This window comes from Rutidosis leptorrhynchoides, chromosome 8 (assembly GCF_046630445.1).
Source record: "Rutidosis leptorrhynchoides isolate AG116_Rl617_1_P2 chromosome 8, CSIRO_AGI_Rlap_v1, whole genome shotgun sequence".
Taxonomy (NCBI): domain Eukaryota; kingdom Viridiplantae; phylum Streptophyta; class Magnoliopsida; order Asterales; family Asteraceae; genus Rutidosis; species Rutidosis leptorrhynchoides.
The window spans coordinates 279,871,592-279,895,363 of record NC_092340.1 but is presented as its reverse complement, the minus strand read 5'-3'; the positions used below and the strand labels follow the sequence as shown (position 1 = coordinate 279,895,363).

General features: G+C 31.9%; 1 long non-coding RNA gene across 2 annotated transcripts; it reads left to right on the top strand.

Moving 5' to 3' along the window:
* The first annotated feature begins 270 nt into the window (after window positions 1-270).
* LOC139862776 (uncharacterized) lies at window positions 271-2,077 on the top strand. Of its 2 annotated transcripts, XR_011764274.1 has the most exons (4): window positions 271-477; window positions 548-600; window positions 1,056-1,110; window positions 1,666-2,077. It is a non-coding gene; the product is annotated as an uncharacterized lncRNA (long non-coding RNA). The 2 variants fall into 2 exon arrangements; XR_011764275.1 differs by lacking the exon at window positions 548-600.
* The last annotated feature ends 21,695 nt before the right edge of the window (window positions 2,078-23,772 follow it).

The window sequence follows — 23,772 nt, the reverse complement described above, 5'->3', positions numbered from 1 at the left end:
TCTTCGATCATCTTGGACTTTCATTCGGATAAACGTTATCTCGATATAAATTTGGTTAAAACCCGTCATTTATTATCATTTCTTCAAACTTCAAGCTCGCGTTTACTTTTGCCGTTTTTCTCGTGAATTATGCATTTGAATGTCTTCGTTTCGGTAAAAGCCGATGAAATATAAATGATATTGCGTCGAAATATATGTATGTTTAAAGCAATATCACAATCCAACCAACCTTTCTCTATTATCCTTCAATTTCATAAATAGATTCGATTCAATAGACTTCTTTTTGGGCGGTGTGGTTCGTTAGCATCGACTGAATGTATAATCCAAAAAGTAGGGTTTTTCCTTCATTGGGTAGAATTGATTGAATATCTGTGTGGAAATTAGGGTTTGAGACAGTTAAACACAAATTGTTACCGTCGTCGTTGTAATTGTTATCGACGATGGCCCTGCTATCCCCGCCGTTCCAATCAGTTCAAGGTATTAATTTATGTTCTTATAACTGGTATTTGGTTGATCTGTTAATGATTGTGTTTAAATGATGGTTTAGGGATGCTGAGGTTCTTAAACCGGTAACTCGAGTTAATGAATTGAAGGATTTAGGTTAGTAGTCTCATGTAGTCTATGCTTATTATGGTTTCACATTTCTGAAGTGATTGTTTGTGAATTGTAAAATTATGATGAGAAAGAAGTGATTCAATTAAATGTTATACACAGTTATTGTTCAAAACTGTTCATGTGAATATAAATGTGGATAGTGGAACATGAAAATGGCAAACAAGATTGATCATTGCACGTTTCATTCTTGGTAGTTTATTTGGATGTCTATCACAGCATACTATTGATTTTGTGATTGTTATGCCCCAGAAGTATTTTATAGTGATTCAACAGGTTCAACTATTCAAGTTCTTTATATAGTGTGCACATCAAATGTTTTATATGAAAAAGTTCATTTTCCTTTATATATAAGATTAATGCGTAAATCAATGATGAAATCTTCTCATGCATTGTAGGACATTACAATTGCAAGTTTTTTTTGTAATGTTATCGCTTTGCAGGCAGGTGGAATTTGCGTTGGTGCTTTTTAGTCGTCTGTCCACACATGATTAAATGGTACGTCTTTACTATGTTTTTTTTTTTAATCATAATAGTTATAAATCACTTGATATTACCATGATGGTAGTTTGTTTATTGATGCCTTTGCATTAGTTTAGTATACATAAAACTGAGGAAATAGATTTATCTATATACAGTACCATTTTTGTTAGTAAATTAGGCTGGTTGATTGCATCTACTTATGTTTATTTGTGGTTCATATTGATGACTATTTGGCATCTGATCCGTTTGGGTTGAATAGTGTCAAGATGGATGGTGACTAACTTCGATATGTTCACTATATCGATTTACATAAGTTTGCAAGTCTTGGTGTTTTATAAATGATATTTATCATCTTTTGGTTATTAGTGGGAATTTATGACACGTTTGAGTGATAAAGGTAATAACCAACGAATGCGTATTTTTGACCCATTTGTACTGTTTTTTGTTTTGTGTATCTTATTTTAGTGAGAACTTGATGAATTAATATACTGTCATCTTTCAGATTAGTTATTTGCATATAGTTTTTTTTTACTTAGTAGACTGATATATTTTTCCTCTGTTTTATTACAGGTCTAACTAGACTTTATCGAGATCTGGGAGAATGTAATCGTGTTTGCCGATATCAAAAGAGCGCTTTATTCGGTAATAACTCACCCTATACAAGACATTTGCTAACAAACATAGGATAATAACACATAATGTTGCAACATATGACAAAGAACCAACCATTCAGAAATAAAGGACCAACCAGATGAGAAGAAACAGTATGCAACCACTTTTTGTTCAATTCAGCCCAACAATTAAAAGGCATTCATCTTTGGTCGTACTCCATGTAACTGTTTACTTAAACTACATGTATTGCATTAGCAAATGCACACATCGTATGATCATGCAAGTTTTCCGTATGTAATGAACGATGAAAATAACTCGAAATTCGACAAAAACGAATATGCGCAGTGAAGCGCGTTTCGGACCACAATCTAGTTATACAAATATATACAAACTAATGAGCAGTATCAAAATCAAATCAAAACGTATCAAAAAATTGATTTGGCAATTTAATCACACACATGGTGTTCATCAATGGAAGTTCCTATTGTATGAAAATAAGGCAATTTAACAAATAATATTCGAATCAGAAGTAGACATGGTGATAAAGAAATATATACGTTCAACTAAATCGAAAACTAAAAATATCATACGAACATATACTTGGAATTAAAGACGAATAATCATATTTTAAACCCTAATATAAGTAATCTAAGATTTACAAACAAAAATCTATAGTTAATATTAAATCTCTAAAATGATATGTCATAAATAAACATTTTCTAAGCATAAAAATAATTCAAAATAAAAAAGAAATTTTTAAAATCTTTGATGATGTCATTATTTTATATTAAATTTAATTAAAAAATAATATGAAATCTTTTATAAACGGAAATACTAATCTTTAACATAATACCAACACATTTACAAATTTTAAAGTATATTGTACAACCTTTATTTAATAATTGTATTTTAATTTTCTAAAAAAATTTCAAAAAACATTTATTATTAGTAATAATTATTATTAAAAATATAAATACTCAACTTGGAGCAAACTTTATTATTACAAAGTACTATTTATTTTTATTATAATAATTATAATTATTATATTATTAATATTCAAATATGAATTCTCTTTACGATATTAATTGTGTTACATATGTATGCGAAAATACATATCTCTATATATTTGTAAAAACAACGACAAGTTTCTTAGTCGAACGGGTCATTAAAATAAATGACTTTAGCATTTAAATTCAGTTAATACCTAAAATATGTTATTAAATTATTTCGTTTAAAAACCCGTAATTTCACGGTCATTTCACTGGTTAGAGAGATAAACATCTAACCTTGAAAGACGGAATTAAAGAAACAAATCAATGAGACAAGAATCAATGATCAACACTTTATAAACAATGAACATAATTGAAGTAAATCTTAATTTTGAAGTTCAGTCATGAGAATGAGTTATTAGTAATCATGATTTTCAACATATCAAATTAGAAATGAAGGTACCCGTAATTTTCTTAAGATGACGATAGACAATAGCAAAATCATCCCTAAAGAAAGTTAGGGTTCAAAATTTAGTAAAAATATATTAGGGCATAATATCTCGTAGGAATGAAGACGATACAGTGTGAAGAATCGCATTATTAATTATTTAATCTAATTTCAATTAAGCAACATATAGTAAAATAAATAAATTAAAGAGGGTATTACAGTAAACCAATTAGAGCACTAGTATTGGTACCCGCCCTTACTCCGCCTTTGGAGCCGCCCTTCAAGGGCGCCGATACCAGCAAAAGTGTTTTGCTCCGCCCTTCAACCACCGCGGTTTGTTTTGCTTGGCAACGACATTTGCAATCACGGGTCATCTTTGCATGGCAACGGCCAGGGGCGAATTTAGGGGGGGGGGGGGGGGCGCCCGCTCCCAGTCGATTTCGAAATTTTAGTGTAAAAAATTGGATTTTTTTATTTTGCCCCCAACTCAAAAGTCATTTGCCCCCAAAACGTACATATTTTGCCTCAAAAGCTTCAAATTTTGTCCACAATTCTCTAAATTTTGCCTCAAAATCTACAAATTTTGCCCACAAACCTTCAAATTTTATCCAAAAACCTCAATATTTTGCCTAAAACCTCCAATTTTTGTCCCAAAAACTCCGTATTTTGCCAAAAAATTTGCTACGGTTTTAAAAAAAAAATTCGCCCCCGGTGAAGAAAAATCCTGCTTCCGCCACTGGCAACGGCTATATTCCAATTTCAACGGATAGTTTTTCAATTTATGTATATCCACCAACTACAATCTCATTTATATATACTCACAACATCTATCTCTTTCACAACATCTCATTTATATATACCCACAACTTAATCAATCTCATCTACTTCTCACAACATTATCTCTTTCAACATGTCTTCCAACAAAAAAAGTCAAAAAAAAAAACAAAAAAAAAAAAAAAACAACAACATCAACATCAACAACCACAACAACAACTTAATCAATCTCAACAACTTAATCACATTGATGAAGACATGTGGAATTCGGTCCTCCAAAACAGTCTTCATCAATCTCAACAACTTAATCACATGGGCTCATCTTCTAACGTTTCTAACATGCAATATCCCCAATATCATCAACTAAATAATTGAGCCGTGAATCCATTTTACATACCTCATTACCTCACTAATTCCCATTATAAAACACCTCAATATAACCAACCACAAACAACTCAATATAACCAACCACAAACTCCTCAATGTAACCAACCACAAACCCCTCAAAGCCCTTAGTTACCTACGTTTGACACATCATTCGAAGAAGAAGAAGCCGATGCAGTGCAAGAAACACAACCCGTTATTGAGGAGGTCTAAGAAACACAAGAAACTACCGCCTCCAACAAAGGAAAAAGGGCCAAAGTTATGTGGTCGGACGATGAAAGTAAGATTTTGGCCGAGTGTTGGATGCGAGCTACTCTAAATCCCGACATTCGATGTGACAACCCGAAAATTTCTGACCAAATTTAAACTTTATCTTTATATGATTTAATATTTCAAACACGATAAGCAAAGTCTGTAATGTTGAAATCTCAAAAACTTTGAACTATGTTCATGTAATCAATTACCCTTCGACTGCTCTTGACGATTCACGAACAATTATGTATAAATAGATAGGTATGAATATATACATATGTGTAATTATTAAATTGATAAATATTAACAAAACTTTAAACGGTTTGATTAACATGTAAATATATTAGGAAATCTATTTTATGACTTGTAAACGTTAGCCAAATATTAAACGTATAACGTTATACTTATTCATTTTAGATAAACATCTACGTAATAAAACGTGTTATGTGAAACGTGTATATATATATATATATATATATATATATATATATATATATATATATATATATATATATATATATATAGACAAAGTATATTGAGCTTATATATAAGTGGTTTCGAATACAATTAATAGATATAGTAACACTTGATTTAGTAACCAAGTTAATACAAACTTATAAGGATTTAAAATAAACATAATTTCTAGTATTAGATTATGCGATTTGAATATAATTAGTTTTAGAAGAATAAATGTCATAATAGTTACTTGATTTAATTTCAAATGTACGAGAACATTTTCAGTCTAAAAAGAACCTTGTTACTACAACGTTTTATAATGTAATTTGAATATGTTTATAAAACTTAATTAAAGCTTTATATTATAAAATTATATATATATATATATATATATATATATATATATATATATATATATATATATATATATATATATATATATATATAGTTTCAAAGATATAAAATGTATTACGATATATTTCGAAAGGTTATCACATTTTACAATATGTCAAGATGTATTATAAGTTATTATCATTACATTTTATTGTAATAAATCTTAAGAATTATATATAACTAATAGAGTGTCACGTCTTCTTTAAAAACGAATATAACTTTATAAATATCTAGAACCACTTTTGACAATTCATTACTGAGCCATTATAATAAAGATAAAGGTTTTAACGTTATCCTGAATTTCAGAACCTTTCTAGAAACCTTTTGACAAATTATCCATAACAATGATCCGTGATTCAATAAAATATAGATCGAAATAACGTGAAACAAAATGTGTTTTAAAACTTATAAGGTGTTAAAAAATAAACGTTGGTGCATAAATGAATTATATCAAATTAAGTTTTAAAGTGTAAATGATACGTGTTAAATTATTTTTCTAAAAAAATTTAAAACGAACTTTGAAATATAATTAGTTTTGAAAAACTAAATATTATATTATTAAATAAATATATCAATTACATACGATATGTACGAATTTATATTTTTAAATGAATATAAGTGTGTGTATATATATATATATATATATATATATATATATATATATTACAAAGTGATTTAATATAATATTAACTAGATACAAAACGTTTCGATTTAAATTTATATTATCATATGTTTATATAAAGAGACGTCGATTTATAGAAGCAAATGACCAAAACACTCGAACGTTCAAATTACATTTAGAATGATATAGTTTATTAGCAATTTAAGTCTATTTATTGATAATGATATGTGTCGCGAGACGTAAAGTACAAATTTTCTTAGCGCACGAAAGGACGTTCGAAAAACCGGAACCGGGACATAAGTCGAGTGACAACGTACGAGTCATTGGAACTAAAATTACAATTTAACTATGCACGTAAATATAATATAATATATAATTAATTATATAAATTAAATTTATTATATATACAATAATGAAAATGTGTGTCGGCAGGTTAAATTAAACGAATGTGGCTATACTTTCCTAGCCATGCGATCGCATGACTACACCATGCAAACCCCATGCGATCGCATGGGGGGTTAGGTGTGGTTCACATCCTTTAAATGTCGATCGTTTTCTGTTTCTAATTCGCTTCATTCATCCATCCATCTCCGATTCCTCTCTGTATATATTTATTATTATTATTATTATTATTATTATTATTATTATTATTATTATTATTATTATTATTATTATTATTATTATTATTATTATTATTACAAATCTTATTATTAGTAGTAGTAGTATTAATATTAGTATTATTAGTATTAATTATACATAAAATACTGCGACGAGGTTCTGCCCAAGTATTTACAAAACGGGTTTTCGAGCGGGATTGAGCTAAGGAAATTATGAGTTATAGCTATGGAGGTTATGGGTATGGTTCAGGGATATGCTCGTGAGGTCAATCTAGTATTTATCATTCCCGTTGCGTCTACGTACTTTCCTGCAATATTGAATCACAATATTGATACGTGAGCACTCACATCCTATCTTTTGCATATTAATAGTGTATCCCTGACTAGTGCTCGAGTATATATGATTATGCATGCTTATATGCTTAGTTTCGTCGTTAGTTAGTTTATGATAAATTATAAATTTATTACATATGCTACTGAGATAAGGTATATGATATGCATGTCGTTGGAAAGCTGGCGAAAAATTAATAACTTTTCATTTAGAAGTCGTGTGATTTCGATGAACGGATTAAAAGATATGGCCGTATTATTATTAAAAATGATTATTATTATTACTATCATCGTTATTATCGTCGTTATTATTATTATTATTATTATTATTATTATTATTATTATTATTATTATTATTATTATTGGTATCATTATCATTAAAACTAATATTAATATCATCATTAGTAAATATAAATATTGTTATTAGTAGAATAATAATAATTATTATTATTACAAAATAATACAACTTTTACTTATTATTATTATCAATATTATTTTATCAAATAAATTTGTGATACAAAGATATTTTTACCACATGAAATATAATTACATTAATATTACATACCACTATATTTTATGATATTAAGTGAACTTTATAAATTTATTATTTAAGATATATAAAAGTATATTTTTTTTATATAAATTTTAAATATAAATTTTTATTAACAAATGACTTTTATTAATTACTTTAATAAAATCTGATAGATATATTTAATTATATAAAATGACTATATTTATGTTATATAATTTTTAGAAGTCATTTTGGATTAGATGACTTTTGTTGACTTTTGCATGATAATCTCGAGCATTAGGATTGTGATACACTATGACTTGACCAAGCTTGTTAGACATTTATTTGACCAACTTATACTAATATAGGTTCGTAAATCCGAGGCCAACCTTACAATTGTTCAGTGTCATCATATGCGTAATTACTACGAAATACAGTATTGTGAGTTTCATTACTCCCTTTTTAAATGCTTTTGCAATATATATTTTTGGGACTGAGAATACATGCACTATTTTATAAATATTTGACAAAATAGACACAAGTACTCGAAAATTACATTCTATGGTTGAATTATCGAAATCGAATATCGCCCTTCAAGTCTGGTAACCTAAGAATTAGGGAAATAGCCCCTAATTGACGCGAATCCTAAAGATAGATCTATTGGGCCTAACAACCCCCATTCATGTATATGGATGGCTTTAGTACTTCGAGATTATTATTATACATACGTCGATGTCTGTGGGGATATTCTATGCATTATGGTTAATGTCAGTTACCAGGTGTTCAATCCATATAAATGATTTTTATACAGATGGCTATATGCATGCATGATGTTTATGAGAAATGAAAATATGAAATCTCGTGGTCTATTAAAAATGATGGAAATGAATATTGATGATAAACTAATGAACTCACCAACCTTTTGGTTGATACTTTAAAGCATGTTTATTCTCAGGATTGAAAGAAATCTTCCGCTGTACATTTGCTCATTTTAGAGATATTACTTGGAGCATTCATGGCATATTTCAAAGATGTTGCATTCAAGTCGTTAAGTTCATTAAAGATTATGATTAAGTAAATGTCAGATTAGGTCATTTATAGTTGGATATTATGAAATGGTATGCATGCCTATCTACTTTCGATGAAATGAAAGTTTGTCTTTTATAATGAATGCAATGTTTGTAAAATGTATCATATAGAGGTCAAATACCTCACAATGTAATCATATGTTATTGTATTCGTCCTTATGGATTAGGACGGGTCGTCTCATGTGGTATCAGAGCGGTGGTCTTAGCGAACCAGGTCTTGCATTAGTGTGTCTAACGGATAGTTATTAAGATGCATTAGTGAGTCTGGACTTCGCCCTTAGTTGCATGTCAAAAGTTTTGCTTATCATTTTTGTCGGAAATTACATGCTTATCATTCTTAAATCTAGACACATTTTCTGCATTTATTGCATATATAGTGTATAGACGAATTCATATCTTAGCATATCTATTACTGTAAACTTTACTTGATATCTTCCGAAAATTCCTCCGTGATTTATGAAATTTTGGTATTATATATACATATGTAAATTATGTATTGAAGAGTACCAATCTAAATTCTATAATCTATTTCATATCAAAAATCATTCCCTGATTATACTAGATGGATCACGTATCTAGTTCAAATTCCTTAAATTCCGACAACTATTCCGATATGGATTTCCACTCGAGCTCCGAAAGCAGTGTAACCGGAATGGATCAACCAATTAGCCATCTTCTATTCTGGATGAATTGGGGATGGGTTCGTAGCCTACTTAATCATTGGAGACAAGAAGAAGGTGATCCCTTCCATCCACCACATTGCCCTCTTGGCGAAGAACCTGAAGCACTTACCGACGAACCTGTCCGAAGCACCATTTTCTCTCTCATTTCCAGAGTATCTCATCACGATTATATACTATTTCAAATTCTAGATCTTATTCACCCGCTCGTCCGAACCACCGATCATTCCTGTGTAATAGAAGAAGTTAACGAGCTTCGTGCTAGAGTGATGGCTTTAGAGAATATGATGCACAACTTGCAAGCATCACAAGCATCACAAGCACCACAAGCACCACCAACATCAGCACCATCACCATCAGCAGCACCACCAACGACATCTACATCGCAAGCCTCAATACCACGAGCACCAGCAGTATCACCGGCATCAACAGTACCACCATCATCAACACCAACAGTATCATTATCACCACCAACAACAACATCCGCATCCCACACCTCAATATCACAATCTGTACCTCGAGCATCAACGTCATACGCACCATAGATACCAAGGAGTACCAGCAACAATAACTGATGAAGTATTAATTCATAACTTCATTGGAGAAACAATCTGCAGCGATTATATAATCTCTAAAGTCTTAGAGATTATCTATTCTACCCTTAACCATAAATCAGTTGAGTGGACCGAAATGATAGAAGGAAGAGTAGAAACCCTGACCAGAATGGTGTACGAATTACAAGCTAGATTTGCTATACAAGCAGCATCAACGGTACCGTCAACATCACCAACACCGCCAGTGCCGTCAGCATCGTCAGCACCAGCAGCACCTACAACATCACCAGCTCTGCCAGATCCAAAATCACCACGAACATCATTACTAATCAACAACGAGTATATTGTATCAACGAGTTATGAAGTATTAACTCATTCCCTCTGAAGAATTTATATGTATATCATACATATATATAAATTTTGAGATCATAATAAATCTTTTTGTACAAAGCTATTACGTGTGAATCTTAACTGGTAGATACTACTTGGTTAATTCATATTACTAATAGGCAATGATGTACATCCTTCATTAAAAACTTGACCATCGTTAACTACAATCTCTGTTTCAACTCAATGAATCCCAATTCATAATAAACCAAGTGTATTAATCAATTACATGTTTGATTTTACACTTTCATCTTCGATGTACTCGAAACTTTCTAGACAATATCATTCGTACCTTGCAAGGATATCAAGAAGTCACAAACATCAACATTCGTCACCAAGGAATGCCAATAAGAACAAATAATAAAATATTGATTACATTAGTGAAATACTCCACGAATATTATGTAACCTCTAATGTTTTAGAGATTATTCATTTCTAATTCCAGCCGAAAATCAAATGAGTTTAATTTAATATTAACTCATTAAATCTACATTATATCTGAAGAAAATATACATACATATATATTTTCATAGAGACTGTAATAAAATTCATTTGTACAAAAATGTTACTTGTGAATTTTTTTTTTAACGGGTAGGTAATACCCGAGAGATATATAAATTCACAATTAATATGTTACATTCTTCGAACCTGATTTCGCAATCATCAACTATACTCACTACTTTCACAACAATATACATTCTTTCATAGAAATCAAAACAACCATTCTCATCCAAATTTGATTACATATTCTGATTTTGATAAATCAAAATCCAAGTCAAGATTTAACAGAAGACATCACTCTTAGATTTCTACATCTTTCAAAGACATACTTTAAATTCAAAACTGTGCAAGAACATCACTTTTATTCATAAAACCCAGATAGATATTTGTATCATTCAAGATTCCTGATGATTTCATCATAGACAATCTGCATTTAAACCCTTCAAAATTCTTAAAGACATATCAATCAATGAACAATTGAGAGGATGAACCAACCTCACGTTATCAACAGAAAGAAGGATTTACGCATATAGCGACACACCTAGAAAACTCTCGAAACCAAAGTTATAGATTAACACATATCTGTATCAGATCCTTTGGCATTTATTACCAAAAATAACTTTGCAATCCCTTTCCAAAGTAGCCAGTTTTGTCACAGCTCCAGCAAGTCAACTTTGACTTTTCAGTCGAAACAGTCTTATTATAACCTCGATATATACGTTGCCCTTTCGCCATTGTTACTGGGGAACCATTTATATTCCACCACATTAGCAGTAAACTTACCAACAACTTCATTAATCTTTAAATTTTAGAAAAATCATTATATTCATTGAAACCCTATCATATACTCATCCGTACCTTGTAACGAGAATTTCCATACCAATTATCGAGAATCAGCAATCAATATTTTGAAATCTCACAGCATGTCTACATCAACCGTTATATATATATACATATAACGTCCATCTCCTAGACTTACATACTTCGAATGTGAAGTTTCTGAAAAAAAATACCCTAAACTACGAACTAGTTCTCGAAATTTTGAAAAATGCTGATGAAGCGGCAAAAACTGTAAACGACATTAACAGTCAAAAGCTTGATGATAAAGAATAGTGCATTAGCAAAGCTCAGAAAAAGAGAAGGTTTGGAACTGGAAAACGGATTGAGCAAACTATGAAGGAGGTTGTGGACAAATCACAAAGACTAAACCTGCATTCAAAGAATTCAAATGATTCAGTGTCTGCTGAAATTATTATCGAATACCTTGCTCCTGACTCGAAATCTTTACGGATAAATATTCATCATCATCCACTGATGTTAGAAATTCTAAGATATCATCATATCTTTCATTATAAATATCTTCGATGTTCCTGAAGATATCTTCATAACTATTGTTATCCGAAATCATTTACCTCTTCGCGCTATCTGTGTTACATCAAAAAAGAAACTATTTTAGTTTCTAAATTCTGAAACCTTCGAGTTTAAAATATGAATGTTATTGAAGTAGTGTTGGGAACTGAAGCATGAGTTAGTATAATATAATGACACTTGATCAACGTGATTATATTACAGTAAGTCATGCTGACTTTCTAATGGAACATGACGATTCACAGACCATACCGTCATCATGTGCCATGTTACATGACTCTTGTATCCTATTTAATCTCTAAAAAAAATATCAAGAAAATATTTTCTTGATGATTCGGTCTTTTTCGGATATTCTAGTAATTTAACAAATCAAGATCGTGCCATTACAATTTCCTTCTTAGAACATTAACTATGTTCATTCCGAAATTCATATCTACGAATTCTGGACCATTACATGTGGTGCTTAATGGAAAGAAGAGAAAACAAAAGAATGAAGCTCCAAAATAGAAATGGGAGTATAAATCGCAGCAAATAGGAGAGAGCATTAACTGTGAATGACAATGATTTTAGAAGACAGAAGCGAGGACTTTGAAATATAAGGGAAGATATAAAGCCCAACAACAACTCAGAAATTACAAACCATATATATCGATGCATATAGCAATATAAAGACACGGGAGAACTAAAAACACTATAAAACCAAGAGTATAGTAGAAGTAAATAGATTCTTCGCGGTAGATGAAAAAGAAGAATGACAGATATGAAAGTTAGGAATATATCAAGAAGCAGAACTGGATGAAGCATATTGATGAATGCTTTAAAGTATGAATTGAGGGAGGAAGAATAGAAGGTGAGCTGTGGAAATAAAGAAACAAAGGGAGTGGATTTATAGCGAAAAATCTGACAGAAATCGTGACAGGTTATCGCATTTAATCAAAGAAGATCCTAATTTCCTTAATTATCGAAGAATCAAATCTTATTACGAAGATTTTCTCTAAATCCCTTGAACTCCGGAAATCAATTCTATCTACGTCAAAAGATATGACGAATCTACATTTATTCATTTCACTCTTTTGTGATAACTTCACTCGTACTCTTCACAAAATCGAATTGTTTTATCTATATTACTCAATGATGATAAAACTCTAATTTTCAGCTCATATGCGTCATGAAAACATACTTATTGTCAGCCATGACCATCCTAATCAAATTTCGGGACGAAATTTCTTTAACGGGTAGATACTGTGATAACCCGAAAATTTCAGGACAAATTTAAACTTTATCTTTATATGATTTAATATTACCAACACGATAAGCAAAGTCTGTAATGTTGAAATCTCAAAAAAATTGAACTATGTTCATGTAATCAATTACCCTTCGACTGCTCTTGACGATTCACAAACAGTTATGTATAAATAGATAGGTATGAATATATACATTGTGTGATTATTAAATTGAGAAATATTAACAAAACTTTAAATGGTTTGATTGACATGTAAATATATTCGGAAATCTATTTTATGACTTGTAAACGTAAGCCAAATATTAAACGTATAACGTTATACTTATTCGTTTTAGATAAACGTCAACGTAATAAAACGTGTTATGCGAAACGTGTGTGTGTGTGTGTGTATATATATATATATATATATATATATATATATATATAGACAAAGTATATTGAGCTTATATATAAGTGGTTTCGAATACAATTAATAGATATAGTAACACTTGATTTATTAACCAAGTTAATACAAACTTATAAGGATTTAAAATAAACATAAGTTCTAGTATTAGATTATGCGATTTGAATATAATTAGTTTTAGAAGAATAAACGTTATAATAGTTATTTGATTTAATTTCAAATGTATGAGAACGTTTTCAGTCTAAAAAGAACCTTGTTACTACAACGTTTTATAATGTAATTTGAATATGTTTATAGAACTTAATTAAAGCTTTATATATATATATATATATATATATATATATATATATATATATATATATATATATATATATATATATATATATATAGTTTCAAAGATATAAAACGTATTACGATATATTTTGAAAGGTTATCACATTTTACAATATGTCAAGATGTATATTATTAAAGTTATTATCATTACCTTTTATTGTTATAAATCTTAAGAATTATATATAACTAATAGAGTGTCACATCTTCTTTACAAACGAATATAACTTTATAAATATCTAGAACCACTTTTGACAATTCATTACTGAGCCATTATAATAAAGATAAAGGTTTTAACGTTATTCTAAATTTCAGAACCTTTCTAGAAACCTTTTGACAAATTATCAATAACAATGATCCGTGATTCAATAAAATATAGATCGAAATAACGTGAAACAAAACGTGTTTTAAAACTTGTAAGGTGTTCAAAAATAAACGTTGGTGCATAAATGAATTATATCAAATTAAGTTTTAAAGTGTAAACGATACGTGTTAAATAATTTTTCTAAAAAAATTTAAAACGAACTTTGAAATATAATTAGTTTTGAAAAACTAAATATTATATTATTAAATAAATATATCAATTACATACAATATGTACTGTGACACCGTTGATTTTTTTTTAAATACGTGGCGGAAGCATAATATTAATTAAATACGATATCCACATTAACTATTGTTAATACAACTTGTGTCACGTGTCATTACAAGATACTTGTTTATACGGAGAAGACATATTTACAATAAGTTTACAAAAGATTATTGTTTTCATAAAGCAAGACAACATCAGAGTTGACTCATGTCAAACATAACATCACCATGCCCGTCTTCTCCCAAAAGCAATATCTACAGGCTACAACCTGCAGGGAGGAGATGGAGGGGAGTTAGCACGAAGCTAAGTGAGTACGACTAACTACAGGCCATAGCATACAGAAGTGTTATACTAGTCATGTCACATAGTCTAACACACAAACATCACCCAGTAGTGCAGTCTACAGAGACTCCGGCGGTTCGGCCAAACCATTAACCTCCAGTTGACCGGGCTGGGGTTTACCAGAAGTTCCTCCTACATACCGTGCTACATAAATCATCCACACGCAACGAACACGTCATTCAAACATATACTACACTGATGCAAATAGGCTACCACATGAGGAACCCAACCCGCAGGTTGATCTCTCCTATCGAATTTGGCTACCACAAGATAGGGACTCACTGGGTTCCAACAGGCAAGCATCAACCAACATGCAGTCATCACAAGGAACTAACTAATCACAACAATAAGTATATTTAACAAGCATGGCAATCATAATATAACATGCTACTATATACTATATTCTCCAGTCAGTCCCATTCACCAAATACCAGCAACCAGCTCAGATAATCTACTACTGAGCGACTTCCTTATCTTTTTCACCTGAACATAAGGCAAATCAAGTTAGTTACTGTCCGATAACATCAAATAACACAATACAGAAATTTTTGTCAGAAAAAGTGTCCGCTAAAATTTTTTGCTTAACACTTGTGCACTTTCAAAATTTACATCAGATCATCAAAATACAAACAGGCAGTATAACGGCTAAAAATCAATACTTGGTAAAATATTTCACTGCCAAAGACACTCGGTCGACTGTCAGAGACAGTCGGCCGACTGTCTACACTCACTCGGTCGAGTGTCTAGTCACTTGGTCGATGGTCTCTCACAGACACACTCGGCCGTGGGTCTTACACACTCAGTCGATGGTCGAGTCGGTCGGTCGAGTGTCTCGAGACACTCGGCCGACTGTGTTTATCTGCAGAAGCTGAAGACAAAGTGACGAGTTTCACCCAAAATCGACCAATTCTTGCTCTAGAGCTCAAGTACGACCTCAAAACTGACCAAATCGAAGACACTAAACAAGTAGAAACATAAACCCACGAGATTTGGACTCAAACAACAACAAATCTAACCATTTTGACCCAAATTACTCACTTTGTAAAAACTAACACAAAAACCCAATTTTCTCAAAGATTAGAGCATGAAAAGCTATGATTCTTACCTTGTTAGAATCAGTAAATCACAAGGAACACAAAGATATAAACGATTTGAGCTCTAAAACAAGAATCAAGGATTAGGGTTTGAAGTAGGTGAAGAAGATGAAGGTACGGTGTGTGTTTGTGTGTGTGAATAATCTGGAAGCCAAAAGAAGAAATTAGAAGCACTAGTTCATCTAAAGTGGGTTAAATCCTACACTGTGCAACACACGGGTATTTATCAGTTATCTGATATCTTTCGTACGTCATTTGGCAACCCAAACGGAGTCCAAATTAAATAAACAAACCTGTTATGTGACCCTTGTCACAAACTGGTCCTAACCACATCATTAAATAATAATAAATATTAAATAAAAATAAAAGCATATAGTAACACAATACTAACTTAAGGGGAAAATAGTAATCTTACAACTAGTCCCGATTAAGGATGTTACATGTATGAATTTATATTTTTAAATGAATATAAGTATAAATACACACACACACACACACACACACACACACACACATATATATATATATATATATATATATATATATATATATATACAAAGTGATTTAATATAATATTAACTAGATACAAAATGTTTTGATTCAAATTTATATTATCATATGTTTATATAACGAGACGTCGATTTATAGAAGCAAATGACCAAAACACTCGAACGTTCAAATTACATTTAGAATGATATAGTTTATTAGCAATTTAAGTCTGTTTATTGATAATGGTATGTGTCGCAAGACGTAAAGTACAAATTTTCTTAGCGTACGAAAGGACGTTCGAAAAATCGGAACCGGGACATAAGTCGAGTGACAACGTACGAGTCATTGGAACTAAAATTATAATTTAACTATTCACGTAAATATAATATAATATATAATTAATTATATAAATTAAATATATTATATATAATAATAATGAAAACGTGTGTCGGCAGGTTAAATTAAACGAATGTGGCCATACTTTCCTAGCCATGCGATCGCATGGCTACACCATACAAACCCCATGCGATCACATGGGGGGTTAGGTTTTGTTCACATCCTTTAAATGTCGATCGTTTTCTGTTTCTAATTTACTTCATTCATCCATCCATCTCCGATTCCTCTATATATATATATATATATATATTTATTATTATTATTATTATTATTATTATTATTATTATTATTATTATTATTATTATTATTATTATTATTATTATTATTATTATTATTAATATTACAAATCTTATTATTATTATAAGTAGTATTAATATTAGTATTATTAGTATTAATTATACATAAAATAATGCGATGAGGTTCTGCCCAAGTATTTTCAAAATGGGTTTTCGAGCGGGATTGAGCTAAGGAAATTATGGGTTATAGCTATGGAGGTTATGGGTATGGTTCGGGGATATGCTCGTGAGGTCAATCTAGTATTTATCATTCTCGTTGCGTCTACGTACTTTCCTATAATATTGAATCACAATATTGATACGTGAGAACTCACATCCTATCTTTTGCATATTAATAGTGTATCCCTGACTAATGCTCGGGTATATATGATTATGCATGCTTGTATGCTTAGTTTCTTCGTTAGTTAGTTTATGATAAATTATAAATTTATTACATATGCTACTGAGATAAGGTATATGATATGCATGTCGTTGGAAAGCTGGCGAAAAATTAATAACTTTTCATTTAGAAGTCGTGTGATTTCGATGAACGGATTAAAAGATATGGCCAACTGAATTATCATTAATTTTCGTATTATTATTAAAAATAATAATTATTATTATTATTACTATCGTTGTTATTATCGTCATTATTATTATTATTATTATTATTATTATTATTATCATTATTATCATTATTATTATTATTATTATTATTATTATTATTATTATTATTATTGGTATCATTATCATTAAAACTAATATTAATATCATCATTAGTAAATATAAATATTGTTATTAGTAGAATAAGAATAATTATTATTATTACAAAATAATACAACTTTTACTTATTATTATTATTATCAATATTATTTTATCAAATAAATTTGTCATACAAAGATATTTTTACCACACGAAATATAATTACATTAATATTACGTACCACTATATTTTATGATATTAAGTGAACTTTATAAATTTTATTATTTAAGATATATAAAAGTATATTTTTTTATATAAATTTTAAATATAAATTTTTATTAACAAATGACTTTTATTAATTACTTTAATAAAATCTGATAGATATATTTAATTATATTAAACGACTATATTTATGTTATATAATTTTTGGAAGTCATTTTGAATTAGATGACTTTTGTTGACTTTTGCATGATAATCTCGAGCATTAGGTTTGTGATACACTATGACCTGACCAAGCTTGTTAGACATTTATTTGACCAACTTATACTAATATAGGTTCGTGAATCCGAGGCCAATCTTACAATTGCTCAGTGCCATCATATGCGTAATTACTACGAAATATAGTATTGTTAGTTTCATTACTCCCTTTTTAAATGTTTTTGCAATATATATTTTTGGGACTAAGAATACATGCGCTGTTTTATAAATGTTTGACGAAATAGACACAAGTACTCGAAAATTACATTCTATGGTTGGATTATCGAAATCGAATATTGCCCTTCAAGTCTGGTAACCTAAGAATTAGGGAAATGGCCCATAATTGACGCGAATCCTAAAGATAGATCTATTGGGCCTAACAACCCCCATTCATGTCTATGGATGGCTTTAGTACTTCGAGATTATTATTATACAGACGTCGATGTCTGTAGGGATATTCTATGCATTATGGTTAATGTCGGTTACCAGGTGTTCAATCCATATGAATGATTTTTATGCAGATGGCTATACGCATGCATGATGTTTATGAGAAATGAAAATATGAAATCTTGTGGTCTATTAAAAATGATGGAAATGAATATTGATGATAAACTAATGAACTCACCAACCTTTTGATTGACACTTTAAAGCATGTTTATTCTCAGGATTGAAAGAAATCTTCCGCTGTGCATTTGCTCATTTTAGAGATATTACTTGGAGTCAGATTAGGTCATTTATAGTTGGATATTATGAAATTGTATGCATGCCTATCAACTTTCGATGAAATGAAAGTTTGTCTTTTAAAATGAATGCAATGTTTGTAAAATGTATCATATAGAGGTCAAATACCTCGCAATGTAATCATATGTTATTGTATTCGTCCTTACGGATTAGGACGGGTCGTCTCATTGGATACGCCCAAACACATAATTCATTTTGGGGGACCATCCGAGAAGATTACAACTCTCAAGTAAGGTAACAAAGGCATATAGATCAAATATCGGCCAAGTGGACCAAGATGGCAAAAGATATCAAGCTATTTGTCGCAATTTATGAAAAACTTGTGAAGCATTGGCCTAATGGAGCGAACGACAACGATATTTTGGTGTCAGTTAAGAAGGCGTTTCGTGAGCAACAAAAGAAAGTCTTCGCATACGAAGATGCGTGGAGAGTTGTCAAAGAATGTCCCCAATTTAAAGTATATGAAACCGTGGTGAGCGCCAAACGTCGTGCAACCGAGCCTGAGCCTATCAATCTGGGAGATGCCGATGAGACTCCGACTCCAACTTCGACTGATACCCCGTCAATAAATTTGGATAATTTATTTCGAGGAGGTCCTTCACTCCGCCGTCCACCGGGTCATGCAAAGAGTCAAAAGAGTTCTTGTTCATCGGATGCGGCATTTCATTGTTCTTCGGAGGATGCTAGAGCCGCAGTTTATGAAACTGCAAATGCAACACGTGAAACCATGAGGGCGATCAATGAGGAATGTAACAGTGCGCACATAAGATCACAGATAAACGGTCATTCAATTGTCCTAACTAGCATGGCAATATCTAACTACGCACGGTAATCATACTGAACATAAACATAATATAAAGAGTCTGAACAAGTAGCATGTCAGCTACTTAATACTCTATCCGAAGATAGACACACTCACCGAATACCAGCAACTAGCTCAGATAATCTATCACTGAGCGGCTTCCTTATCCTTATCACCTGAACATAAGGCAAATCAAGTTAGTTTCTGTCTGTTAACACAAAACAGCACGGTACAGTAAATCAGTCACAAAAAGCGCTGCTAAAAGTCCACCTAACACTTATGCATTTTCAGAATTTACATCCTGATCATCATAAGTCACGCGGACAGCATAACGGCTAGAAAATAATACTTAGTAAAATATTCTGTCCACAAAGACACTCGGCCGACTGACTCACACAGTCAGTCGACTGTGTCCACACACACACGGTCGTGTGTCCTCTCACTCGGTCGACTGAGTAAAATAAAGCATTTGGTCAGAACTTAGACACACTCGGTCAAGTGTGTCACTCAACCGATCGATCGTCTACACGTTCGGTCGAGTGTCAAGAGACACTCGGCTGAGTGTGTTCATCTGATGAAGAAGATGAACACATTTATGGGTTTAACCCAAAATTCGCCATTTCTTGCTCTTGAGCTCGTTTCTTACCTCAAAACTGACCAAATCGACTACACTAAATATCAATAAACACAAACCCACAAGATTTTGACACTAATTGACCCAATTTGCACTTTTAACAAACTTGACACAAAAACCTCAATTTCACAAAGATTAAAGCTTGATACACTATGATTCTTACCTCAAAAGATTCAGTAAATCGTAAGGAACAAGATGATATGAATGATTTGAGCTCTAGAACACAAATTGGAAATCTAGGGTTTGATGGAATGAGATGAGAGTGTACGGAGTATTTAGAATATTCAAGAAGAAATGAGAAGAAAAGAAAAGCACTATACACTTAATTGGGATTAAAATCCCATACCCCATCACACACGGGTATTTACCAATTATCTAATATCTTTCGTACTTAATTTGACTGCCCTAACGGAGTCTAAATTAAATAAACAAACATGTTCTGTGACCCTTGTCACAAACTGGTCTTAACTAAATAATAAAATAATATTACACATATAAATAAAATAAAGGCATAAATAATCGCACAAATATGCCTAAGGGCACAATAGTCATCTTACTTCTAGGCCCGATCTGAGGATGTTAAAAATCCACCCCCTTAAAGAGATTCCGTCCTCGAAATATGGTCAAGGTCAAACAGATGTGGATAACGAGCCTTCATCAGCTCTTCGGTCTCCCACGTAAGGTTCGATCCTAAACTATGCTTCCACTAAACTAGCACCATATGGATCTCCTTCTTTCTCAGCTTAGTCACCTTTCTATCGACAATTCTTACCGGTACTTCAACTAAATTTTGATTTAAGTCCACCCTCAAATCACTTAATGGAACCAGTTGCGTCTCATCATCAACCTTACACTTTCTAAGGTAACACACATTGAAAGTGTTATGAATTCCTGCTAACTCTGTCGTGAGCTCTAATACAACCGTCTGATCATTAACTCTCTGAATAATCTTGAACGGCCCAATGTATCTTGGAGCTAACTTTCCCCACTTACCAAACCTGATAACACCCTTCCACGGCGAAACTTTCAAGTAAACACGATCTCCCACTTCAAATTTTACCGAACGCCTACGTGGATCGACATACATTTTCTGTCTATCACGTGCCGCTTTCAACTTTTCACATGCTATCGCTACCTTATCTGTTGTTATTTGAACTAATGATGGGCCTGAAAACTGCTTCTCTCCGGCTTCTAACCAACAAGTCGGCGTTCTACATTTGCGACCATACAACATCTCATAAGGCGGCATACCAATACTCGAATGGTAAGTGTTGTTGTAGGCAAACTCGATCAAAGGTAGATGTATATCCCACAGACCACCGTACTCTAATACGCAGGACCTAAGCATATCCTCTAGTGTCTGTATAGTATGCTCACTTTGACCGTCGGTCTATAGATGATATACGGTACTCAGATTTACCCTCGTTCCCAAATTTTTCTGTAAACTGTTCCAGAAGTTCGATACAAATCTAGAATCCCTGTCAGATACGATGGGACAATGGAACCCCATGTCGAATAACTATTTCTTTCAAGTACAATTCTGCCAAGGTACTCAACAAAGCTGTCTCTTTTGTTGCTAAGAAATGTGTACTTTTCGTCAGTCGATCAACAATTACCCAAATCATATCATTACCTCTTTGAGATCTAGGTAATTTGGTTACAAAATCCATCGTAATATGATCCCATTTCCACTCTGGAATTTTCAACTGCTGTAATGAACCATAGGATTTCTGATGTTCTGCCTTAACCTGTGCACAAATATGACACTTTTCCACCAATTGAGCAACATCTTTCTTCATTGTTGGCCACCAATACATAGGTTTTAAGTTGTTATACATCTTAGTACTACCAGGATGGACAGTTAACCTCGATTTGTGTGCTTCATTTAAGATCAATTTCCTTAAATCTCCAAGCATAGGCACCCAAATTCGGTTCTTAAACGTCTTAAGTCCACGAGAATCGTCAATTGGTCCTTTATTTTGGTCATCCATTCAGTCTTTAAATTCTTCTCCAATAAAGCTTGGGCTTGCACCTGTTTTATCTTTTCAATTAGGTTAGAAACTATTTCGGTTCTCATAAATTTTACGGTCTCCGCGGTCTTTTTACGACTTAAAGCATCGGCAAAAACATTTGCTTTGCCCGGGTGATACTTTATTTCACAATCATAGTCTTTTATAAGCTCTATCCACTGTATCTGTCACATATTCAGTTCTTTTTGTGTGAAAATATGCTGAAGACTCTTATGATCTGTACATATTACACACTTTGTACTGTATAAGTAGTGTCTCCATAACTTCAAAGCAAACACCACTGCAGCCATATCTAAATCATGAACCGGATAGTTACGTTCGTGTGTCTTTAGCTGACGAGAAGCGTACGCGATAACTTTATCTCTCTGCATCAGAACACACCCCAACCCGACAATTGACGCATCACAATAAACCACGAAGTCATCTGAACCCTCTGATAATGCTAACACTGGAGCCTGACACAATAACTGTTTCAGAGTCTGAAAGGCCTGTTCCTATTGATCACCCCATCGGAAACTTACATCTTTTCTGGTCAATTTGGTTAACGGACCCGCTATTTTAGAAAAATCCTTTATAAATCGGTGATAATAACCCGCAAGACCCAAGAAACTCTTAACTTCTGTCGGCGTCTTCGGCGAGTTCCAACTCATTACCGCTTCTATTTTTGACGGATCCACTTTAATACCTGCCTCACAGATAACATGACCCAGAAACTGCACCTCTAGAAGCCAAAACTCACACTTCTATAACTTAGCGTATAACTTCTCTTTCTTTAACAACTCTAACACTAATCAAAGATGTGTCGCATGATCAGCCTCTGTCTTTGAATATACCAATATATCAATGATAAACACAATAATAAACTGATCTAAATATGGTTTACAAACCCTGTTCATCAGATCCATGAAGACTGCCGGAACATTTGTTAACCCAAATGGCATAACCAAGAACTTGTAATGCCCATATCTAGTTTTGAACGATGTCTTCAGTATATCTGATTCTGCAACCCGAACCTGATGATACCCAGATCTAAGATATATTTTCGAAAAATACGACGCATCCTGAAGCTGGTCAAACAGATCATCGATTCTAGGCAACAGATACTTATTCTTAACCGTTCTCTTATTCAATTCTCGATAATCTATACACATTCTTAACGAA